Source organism: Bufo gargarizans, chromosome 2 (assembly GCF_014858855.1).
Source record: "Bufo gargarizans isolate SCDJY-AF-19 chromosome 2, ASM1485885v1, whole genome shotgun sequence".
NCBI lineage: Eukaryota > Metazoa > Chordata > Amphibia > Anura > Bufonidae > Bufo > Bufo gargarizans.
In genome coordinates this window covers 295,352,457-295,362,131 of record NC_058081.1, presented here as the reverse complement: position 1 = coordinate 295,362,131, position 9,675 = coordinate 295,352,457, and the positions used below count along the sequence as shown (strand labels likewise).

The 9,675-nt window shown below is 38.1% G+C and overlaps 1 protein-coding gene across 1 annotated transcript in view; it reads left to right on the top strand.

The window, feature by feature from the left end:
- Positions 1-416: 416 nt before the first annotated feature.
- Positions 417-9,675, top strand: part of SYT1 (synaptotagmin 1) — a 361,940-nt gene continuing 352,681 nt past the window's right edge. The window contains exon 1 of the mRNA XM_044277107.1: positions 417-477. The gene's annotated coding sequence lies outside the window, so the exon portion shown is untranslated. The remainder of the gene's footprint in view (positions 478-9,675) is intronic.

Sequence of the window (9,675 nt, the reverse complement as noted above, 5' to 3'; positions counted from 1 at the left end):
CCTCATGTTTGTGACTTTTTAAATGCCATCAAGCCTAAATCTAGATTCAAGTGGGGTTTCTACACTGCCTGCACCTTTTTCCTGAAAAGATGGGTCATGGTAAAGGTGGGAAGGAAAGGGGCCAAGGAGCCTGGCAAATTTTTTTTTTTTTACATCGCTTTTCTGGTGTAAAAGAAGACTGAAATCTATGGCAGCTTGGAGCTGACATAGATTTCAGTCTGAAAGCATGGACTACCTGAGGATGCTCCTAATATATGATGAAGCTTGTGGCTTATTATATATTAGATGCATCCTCTGGCAGTGTAGGGGATAACTCTTACCCAATGACTTTAGCAGTATATTATTTTAATCCTCTTGTATTTATTTAACATGTTGTAATTTAGTCTTAATGTCACTTTTTGTGTGCAGGGAACATTCTGAGGTGCAAGTGGAACGAACAAATACAAGGCTAGCCTCTATTCTGATCCCTTTTAAAAGGTAAAATTACTTTACTTTTGCATACATTTTGAAAGCATTGTCTACATTGTTGACTTGACTTATGATTCCTACTATTATGATATCTGAATATATATAATTAAAGAGAAGATCTTTCTCATTGGTAATGATACTGTGTGTCCAGGATGCCTTCTAATGTGTGTACTATTTATAGAATTTGTAATAGATCATAATCCTATTATAAGGTTGTTTGATCTGATGTAACTGGTCTCTGTTCTTGTTTTATTAATTCAGAATATTCATATAAATCAATACATAATTTTATTTTAAGCTGAATGTTTTATAGGTGATTGGACAAGAATGATTTGTATTTTGTTTTCTGCCTGTGCTATTATTCCAACAAAACCTTAGCGTGTCTTCCATTAGAATTTATATTTTATACTTAGGTAAATGGTTTACCCAAGTAGGCCAATGTAAATATTTCTGTATGATATTTAACACTGCACACCATTGCTGTGTTGCTTCCTTTTCCACATATTGTTTCATGTTACAACCCAGAAAAATTATTGAAAACTAGATAGTTGCTCATAACAGATGGTATTTGTAGGCTTGCCAGCTGTGCCTGCAGCATAATATGTTTTAATTACATCCAGGTTGGTCATACTTACAAATGTTCCTGAAAATGCTATATTTTTTAGCCATGTAAAGTACCGGTAAATCATTAATGTTAACTAATCTCATAATTCTTAAATCTATAATCATTGCTGTAAATTGTTCTACTAATATTTTGAGACACTACACATGATTTAATGTAAAATTTGAAATTGGCATAGATATATAATAGTTTTATACATCTATTTTTTTGGACTCCACCAATAAAATAGTATTTGTCTGAGAGGGAACCACAAAAACCTATGGCACTGTTTAAACAAAACAATCAGACTGGGTGAATCCAACAAGTCTGATAATCTTTTTCCCCTGAATAGGAATATCAATATACACTGAGTGGTTTCCCATACGATTTAAAGCGATGGCATAGCCTGACAATCTGCCTACGAAGTATTGGGACAGATGTACTAAAGATGTCATGCCATGTTTGTGATGCAGAAAGGTACATATTATAGCACACACTATATTTTTTCCATCATTTGTCACACTTTGAGAGCTTCTCAATACTTTTTAAAAGGTGGCAAGAAAATAGGGTGGGGCTTAGCATGATGGGCAAAGCCTTCTATGGCTCAGCAAATTTACTATAATTTATACCAGAAACTGGTGCAAATTATAGCTGAAGTCTTCACCAGGTCTTAGTTCACCAGGTCATAGAGTTGACTTTCTGGTGCTTAGGGGTCCACGATGCACCTAACATTTTAATAAATTAGGTGCATCTCATTCCAGCATACAAGGGATCGAGACTGGTGTAAGAAGTGCCAGTCTTAATAAATCTTCCCTATTACAGAGGTTTCTGTCTAAATAGGCTGATGTTAGAGCACACATGCCCCACACAATACTAGTCTTCCTTTTTATCATACCTTCATTTGAAGGTTCTTGTTAAACTGTGAGGGTGACCACCAGTTATTGAGGTGGTACAACAGGAGAGGGTGTTATGACAGTGGCCATTGTATATTATTTCTTTCTGAATTGTTCTTCTCTGGCTGCTGCATTCTTTGAGAAAGCAATCACAACTGACTCATTTAATGCTCTTTTTGTGTTATATTGGATTCAGGGGAACAGTAAAAGATAAACTAAATCTATTTTTGTATTTTGGCTTGGCTCCAGGCACTGGGGATAATATCATATTCTGACTTTTGAGGCCTTGGCTTGAGAAACCATGATGCAAACATTTCCTTAGACAAATTTTACATTTTTTATTTTATTACTGTGTATTCTAATTGTAAGAATAACTAAACAAGTGGGGGTTAGCTAGGACAGCTTTAATATGGATTTAGGTAACAGAAGAAGAAATTGATATGTTTTGGAGGGTTGGACCAACTCTTATGACTTTAATTTACTTTCATCCGAATTGCTTGTCAGTCCCTATATATATGCAAAATAATTTTACCACTGAGTATGTTAATTGTGACAACTATTCCTTTTTACCCCAAAATACAGTAATTGAAGATGTCATCAAGCACTGCCGTGCAAATCTACTGCAGCCAATTACATTGCTTTTTAATTTTTAACACATTCATTTAAAAAGCCAGTTGCCTGAAGGCAACCTTGTTGATTAGCAAAATTGTAATGTGCTGAAACAGGGGTCATTTACAATGTATTTTTGCCAATTAACAGTTGTTATTAGCATTAAAAGCATTAAGAAAGCAAACTAGATAGAGTAAACAGGAAGTCTGTAGGTTGCGGTCCAAGGAGTTCCATAAAGCTATTTATTAGGACATGATCCCACATTGACATTTATTACAGTCCATGTGCTGATTCATGCATAAAGTATGTTATGTGGAACACTCACGGCAGTTAATTCACTCTACCTTGCCAAGCAACTAAGTATGAATAATTAATACAATGATGTGTAGAAATGAGTCCTTTTAACCACTGAGCTACAGTGCAGCTGTAATGCCAGTAGATGTGTCATATGTTCTCTACAGAAATGATTTGCTCTTTCATACTTAATTGTAGTTTAGTTTCACTCTCAGTATCATATATTATGCATTTATCACTATTCATTGGGCAGCAATAATTTATTATCCTCCATAAAGTGATAAACCACATTATAATTTTAATGTCCTGGCTCACTGGAAGATCTTCTGCTATCCTAGTGTGCTATACCCTGTTAAAGAGATCCTGTCACCAGACAATGCAGTACAACCTGCATGTATAAATCTACTCAGCTCCTCCTGCTCTATAACATGTTGACATTTTGTGGTGACAGGTATTTTTTTATATAGTTTTTATGTTTTTACAATACAAAAAAGGACATGCATATCATAGCTGCATGTAAAATCAGTACATCTATCTTTACAAAATTGTATATCACCAAGTCTACAACCCAATTTATAGTTTTCCAACCACCCTCCCCATCCCCCCCAAAAAAGGGAAAACTCTTTCATCTCTCTCTCTATCCCCAACTCCTCCCCCCACACCCCAGCCCAATTTCCATCTTAATCAGTTTTTTAAACATTCTGCCCACATACTCTCAAACCTCCACCTTTTAGCATTTGTAGCTATATGTAATCTCTCGCAAGCCAACAAACATTTGACCAGGCTAAGCCACATATTTATTGTTGGTGCAGTTTTCTCTATCCATTTTTTTTTTACAATACATCTCCTAGCCTTAAATAACAATTTAGTTATTATTGAGAATTTCCGGGAGTCCTCTTATGTCCTCCACATAACCCAGCACACATGCCCTAAAGGTTAAGGGGATATCCACTTTATGAAGTACCTTAATATAACCAAGCACTTAATTCCAAAATTGGCACTCCCACTCCCACAGTAAGTGCACATCCTCAACTCCAATCTCCCCACATTTTGAACATCTAAATACCTTGTTCTTATAATATTTAATTAGTTTGGCAGGGGAGTAATATAAACGATGTATGACAAAGAAGGTCTTGTTTATTACTTGAAATATTTTACTCCACCCTTCGAAATTTATCTGTTTCACTCTCTCATTCCATTTTCCCATATTACTCTTCACACCTTGTTTTTCCCTCATTTTTTTGGACAAGATATACATATTTGATATTCTCCTCCTACCATTAATCATTTTTGAAATTGCCTGGACTGGTGAAGGGCGTGAGGTAGCTATTCTTTTCCCCAACAATGATTGTTTAAGAGCTGCTCTGAGTTGAAAATAATAGAACCAATCTTCATCTACAAGACTATTTTTACATTTAAGATCTTCCATCCCCACTATTTCTTCATTTCCCCATATCTGGCCAAGAGTACTGATTCCATGTGTCTGCCAGAACCTCTTATCAATACCTCATAATTCTTTTAAGTGATAATTTCCCCACAGCAGCGTTTCGTCGTGATAATCTGTCTTTTGCCATAATTGTCTAATAGTAGGGGATTTATTAAACTGGGGATGCAGGTGTATACCAGCTTCTAATATCTGGGATATTCCAATAGAAGTAAAAAAATTTATATAGGCAGCTCAAAACAGAATTATAAAGCCGGGATTTACTCCGGTCCAAATAGTTTTTAAACTGCCCTGCCAAAGCATATGCTGTAGGTCAGGGATTGCCAGTCGGCAACTGTAACAGTTGTAATCGCATTCTTGGCCTTCTACCCCTCCAAATTAAATCACTTAGGAGACTCTGTATTATCTTGTAATATTTCTTAGGGATTTCAATTGAGGAGTTCCATACAATATGGTTTATCATTGGAAGTAAACACATCCGAATCAGCGATATTCTACCATACATGGACAGGGATAGTTTTTTCCAAATGCGTATCTTATTTCAAATTTTCGCTATTGTAGGAACTAAATTTCATTTTATGTAGTCTTGAGGGTTAAATGATATCTGTATTCCCAAATACTGCATAGTCTCTCCCTCTTTTATAATCTTCAGGCAACCAGGGATAAAATTCCCAATTGGATCTAACGGTATACAGGCTGATTTATTCCAATTTATGGACAGGCCGGCCACCTTCCTGTAACTCTCGAATGTCGCAATTGATCGAAGCAGGGAGTCATGGAACCCTACAAACAGCATCAGGTCGTCCGCATACAAAGACATTTTTTCCTTGTGCTGACCAAATTCAAAACCCACTATATTCTTATAGCCCATTTTCCTTAAAGTGCCTACCATAAAGGGCCACTCTGCTGTGTCAAAAGACTTACTCGCATCCAGTGAGACTACTAGTCGTTGACCGGTATTGGCACCTTTTATTTGCATATTTATATAGCATCTTCTGATATTCTCTGATATAGATTTATCTGGCATAAAGCCTGTTTGATCACCATGAATTACCGTAGAGATCACCTCTTTCAATCTACTAGCTAGAATCTTCGCCAAGAGTTTATTATCAGTATTTATTAGGGATATCGGATGATATGAGTCAAGTTTCTTTGGACTTTTCCCTGTTTTCAGGATCAACGTTATCAGCGCCTCTCGTAAAGAATCGGGTAGTGTCCCACACTTCCCCGAAACCTCCCACATTTCCAGGAGCCTGTGGGACAGCGCCCCACTGAAAGTTTTATAGATCTCAAAAGGGATTCCATCTAAACCTGGAGACTTATTCTTCTGTATGGAACTAAGGGCCTTGTTGATTTCCTCCAGGGAATAGTTCTCTCTGTGACAACTGCTTCAATTATATATTCCCCAAGAACCTGTTTGTATCCACTATATTTCCATTTCCCTTATTCGAATATATATCCGCAAAATATTCTCTAAAGAGCTGCATTATATCCTCCGAGACTACCTGTCCATTGTCATTCTCTAAATGGGAAATATAATTATTACTTCTCTGTGTTTTTATTAATGATGCAAGCAGTTTCCCTGGTATATATCCTTGAGTGTAGTATTTTTTAGCATAGTTTAATTCTTGGTGTTCTGCTAACAGATATAATTCATTATTAAAGTTAGTCAAGTTTTCCTCCCACCTTTGTAAATTAATTTCGGTGGGATATTCCACATATTCTTTTTCACTCTCTCCAACCACCCGTGCTAGATCCGCTTTTTTCTGACATTTTCTTCACCATTGTGTTATTTTTCAAGAAAACTCCCCACATGTAAGCTTTCCCTGCATCCCATACAATTCTTGTGTCCACTGTACCCGTGTTTTTGTCAAAATATTCCAGTATTTCAGTGCAAATATTTTCATACCTACTCTGTGTAATTAAACTGTCTAGCTGAATTCTAACCCGACCTTCTCTTACCAGTCTGTCTCCCTTAGTACAGACCAAAAGTGGGCAATGATCTGATACTGCTTTATGTGTATAGTTAATCTTGTCAATTAAATATGCTTCTAAGTTATTACTAAGGGCCATATCAATCCTAGACATAACTTTATGTGATTTAGAGTAGCAAGAGAATTTTATTTTTCTAGGATTCTGTAATCACCAGATATCCAACCACTCAAACTCATCCGTGATATTTTTAAGTGCGGATTTTATAGTGCCCGATTTTTTATTGCCAATCCTACATCTATCAAAAGTTCCATCCATCACCATATTATAGTCCCAATTACTATTAGTGCCCTATTACTTCTGTTTATAGCAAAGTCATAAACCTTAGTTAATACTTCCATCTTAAAGGGAGGAGGAATATAAATGTTGGCAATTATCCAGGGTTTATTTTCTAATAGACAATCAAGCAACAGATATCTACCTTCACCATCAACAACTACATCATTTATTTTAATTTTAATAACCTTATGTAACAGGATACTTACACCCCTGGAATAGGATGAGTATAAAGCATTAAATGCATGCTGTATCCATGGCCTATCCATAGTGGTTACTGTATCTTTGGTCAAATGCGTCTCTTGAAGACAAATAATAGCGGGGAAAATTTTTATTAATAACAATAAATATTGCCATTCGTCTCACCCCCATACCTAATTCCATGAAACAATTTGCATATTTTATCAATCCAATCCAATGGTGATCAAATACGGCAGAATATTCAAGAGGGCATGGATATAAGAGAGGAGAGGGAAGGAGTGAGAGAGAGAGAGGAAAGAGGGGGGGGAAGGAAAACTACCCCACACCTTTGACCCAGTGGCCACTAGCCCCTGGCTCTCTTCCATAGCGTTAACCCCCCCCCCCCCTCATCCCCAATCCCATCCATTTAATTAGACAGTTTGTCCTCAATCCATGCTTTGCTATTTTCCGTGGAATCCAAAAAACTGACTTTGTCCTGCCATTGGATGCGTAACCTAGACATCATTAAATAACTCACATTCTTCATACGCAGTTCTTTTTTAATCTAAAAAAAATGGGTTCTCTCTTGCATAGTTTCCTTGGCATAGTCCAGACTATGACAGGTACTCTTTAACATCGACTCATGTACAGCTACCAGTGACCAACAGTTATGGTTGTATACATACTTTCACAGGGAATGCTATCAATCGCTAATAAAACCTCCTCCCTGTTCAGCTATCAGTGACTGGCATGTATCTTTGTATACACACTTACACATAGAATACTATCAATTACTGATAACACCCCCGTGTACCACTATCAGTGACTGACAGCTATATATGTATATACACACAGAGAATGCTATAAATTGCTGATAGCACCTCCCTTTGTACAACTATCAGTAACTGACTGCTATCTCTGTGTACACACCTACACAGAGAATGCTATCAATCACTGATAACACCTCCCCATGTACAACACTCAATGACTGACAGCTGTCTCATTATACACATTTACACAGAGAATACTATCAATCACTGATAACACCTCTCCTGTGTACAACTATCAGTGACTGACAGCTATCTATGCATACACATTTACACGGTGAATGCTATCAATCACTGATAACACCTCCCCATGTACAACTATCAGTGGCTGACAGCTATCTCTGTATACACCCTTACATAGAGAATGCTATCAATCATTTATAACACCTCCCCAGTGACTGACAGCTATCTATGTATAGACAATTACACAGAGAATGCTATCAGTCACCGATAACACCTCCCCACGTACAACTATCAGTGACTGACAGCTATCTCTGTATATACAGTTAGACAGAGAATTCTATCAATAACTGATAACGCATCCCACATGTACAACTAACAGTGACTGACAGCTCTCTGTGTATACACACTTACATAGAGAATGCTATCAATCACTGAAAACATCTCCCCTGTTACAACTATCAGTGACTGACAGCTATGTATACACATTTACACTGTGAATGCTATCAATCACTGATAACACCTCCCCAGTGACTGACAGCTATCTATGTATAGACACTTACATAGAGAATGCTATCAGTCACCGATAACATCTCCCCATGTACAACTATCAGTGACTGACAGCTCTCTGTATATACAGTTACACAGAGAATGCTATCAATAACTGATAACGCATCCCACGTGTACAACTAAGGCTACTTTCACACTAGCGTTCGGGCGGATCCGTTCTGAACGGATCCGCTCATAATAATGCAGACGGAGGCTCCGTTCAGAACGGATCCGTCTGCATTATTTTTAGCATAGAACAGCTAAGTGTGAAAATAGCCTAGTACGGATCCGTCCAGACTTTCAATGTAAAGTCAATGGGGGACGGATCCGCTTGAAGATTGAGCCACATTGTGGCATCTTCAAACGGATCCGTCCCCATTGACTTACATTGAAAGTCTGGACGGATCCGCACGGATCCGCACGCCTCCGCACGGCCAGGCGGACACCCGAACGCTGCAAGCAGCTTTCAGCTGTCCGCCTGTCCGTGCGGAGGCGAGCGGAGCGGAGGCTGAACGCCGCCAGACTGATGCAGTCTGAGCGGATCCGCCTCCATTCAGACTGCATCAGGGCTGGACGGCTGCGTTTGGGTCCGCTCGTGAGCTCCTTCAAACGGAGCTCACGAGCGGGAAACCCGAACGCTAGTGTGAAAGTAGCCTAACAGTGACTGCCAGCTCTCTGTGTATACACACTTACCCAGAGAATGCTACCAATGACTGATAACACCTTCCCCGTGTACAACACTCAATGACTGACAGCTGTCTCATTATACATACTTACACAGAGAATACTATCAGTTACTGATAACACCTCTCCTGTGTACAGCAATCAGTGACTGAAAGCTATGTATACACACTTACATAGAGAATGCTATCTATCCCTGATAACATCTCAAATGTGTACAACTATCAGTGACTGACAGCTACCTATGTATACACATTTACAAGGTTAATGCTATCAATCACTAACACCTCCCCCATGTACAACTATCAGTGACTAACAGCTACCTCTGTATATACAGTTACACAGAGAATGCTATCAATAACTGATAACACATCCCACGTGTACAACTATCAGTGACTGACAGATATCCCTGTATACACACTTACACAGAGAATACTATAAGTTACTGATAACACCTCCCCCATGTAAAACTTTCAGTGACTGACAGATATCCCTGTATACACACTTACACAGAGAATACTATAAGTTACTGATAACACCTCCCCCATGTAAAACTTTCAGTGACTGACAGATATCCCTGTATACACACTTACACAGAGAATACTATAAGTTACTGATAACACCTCCCCCATGTAAAACTTTCAGTGACTGACAGATATCCCTGTATACACACTTACACAG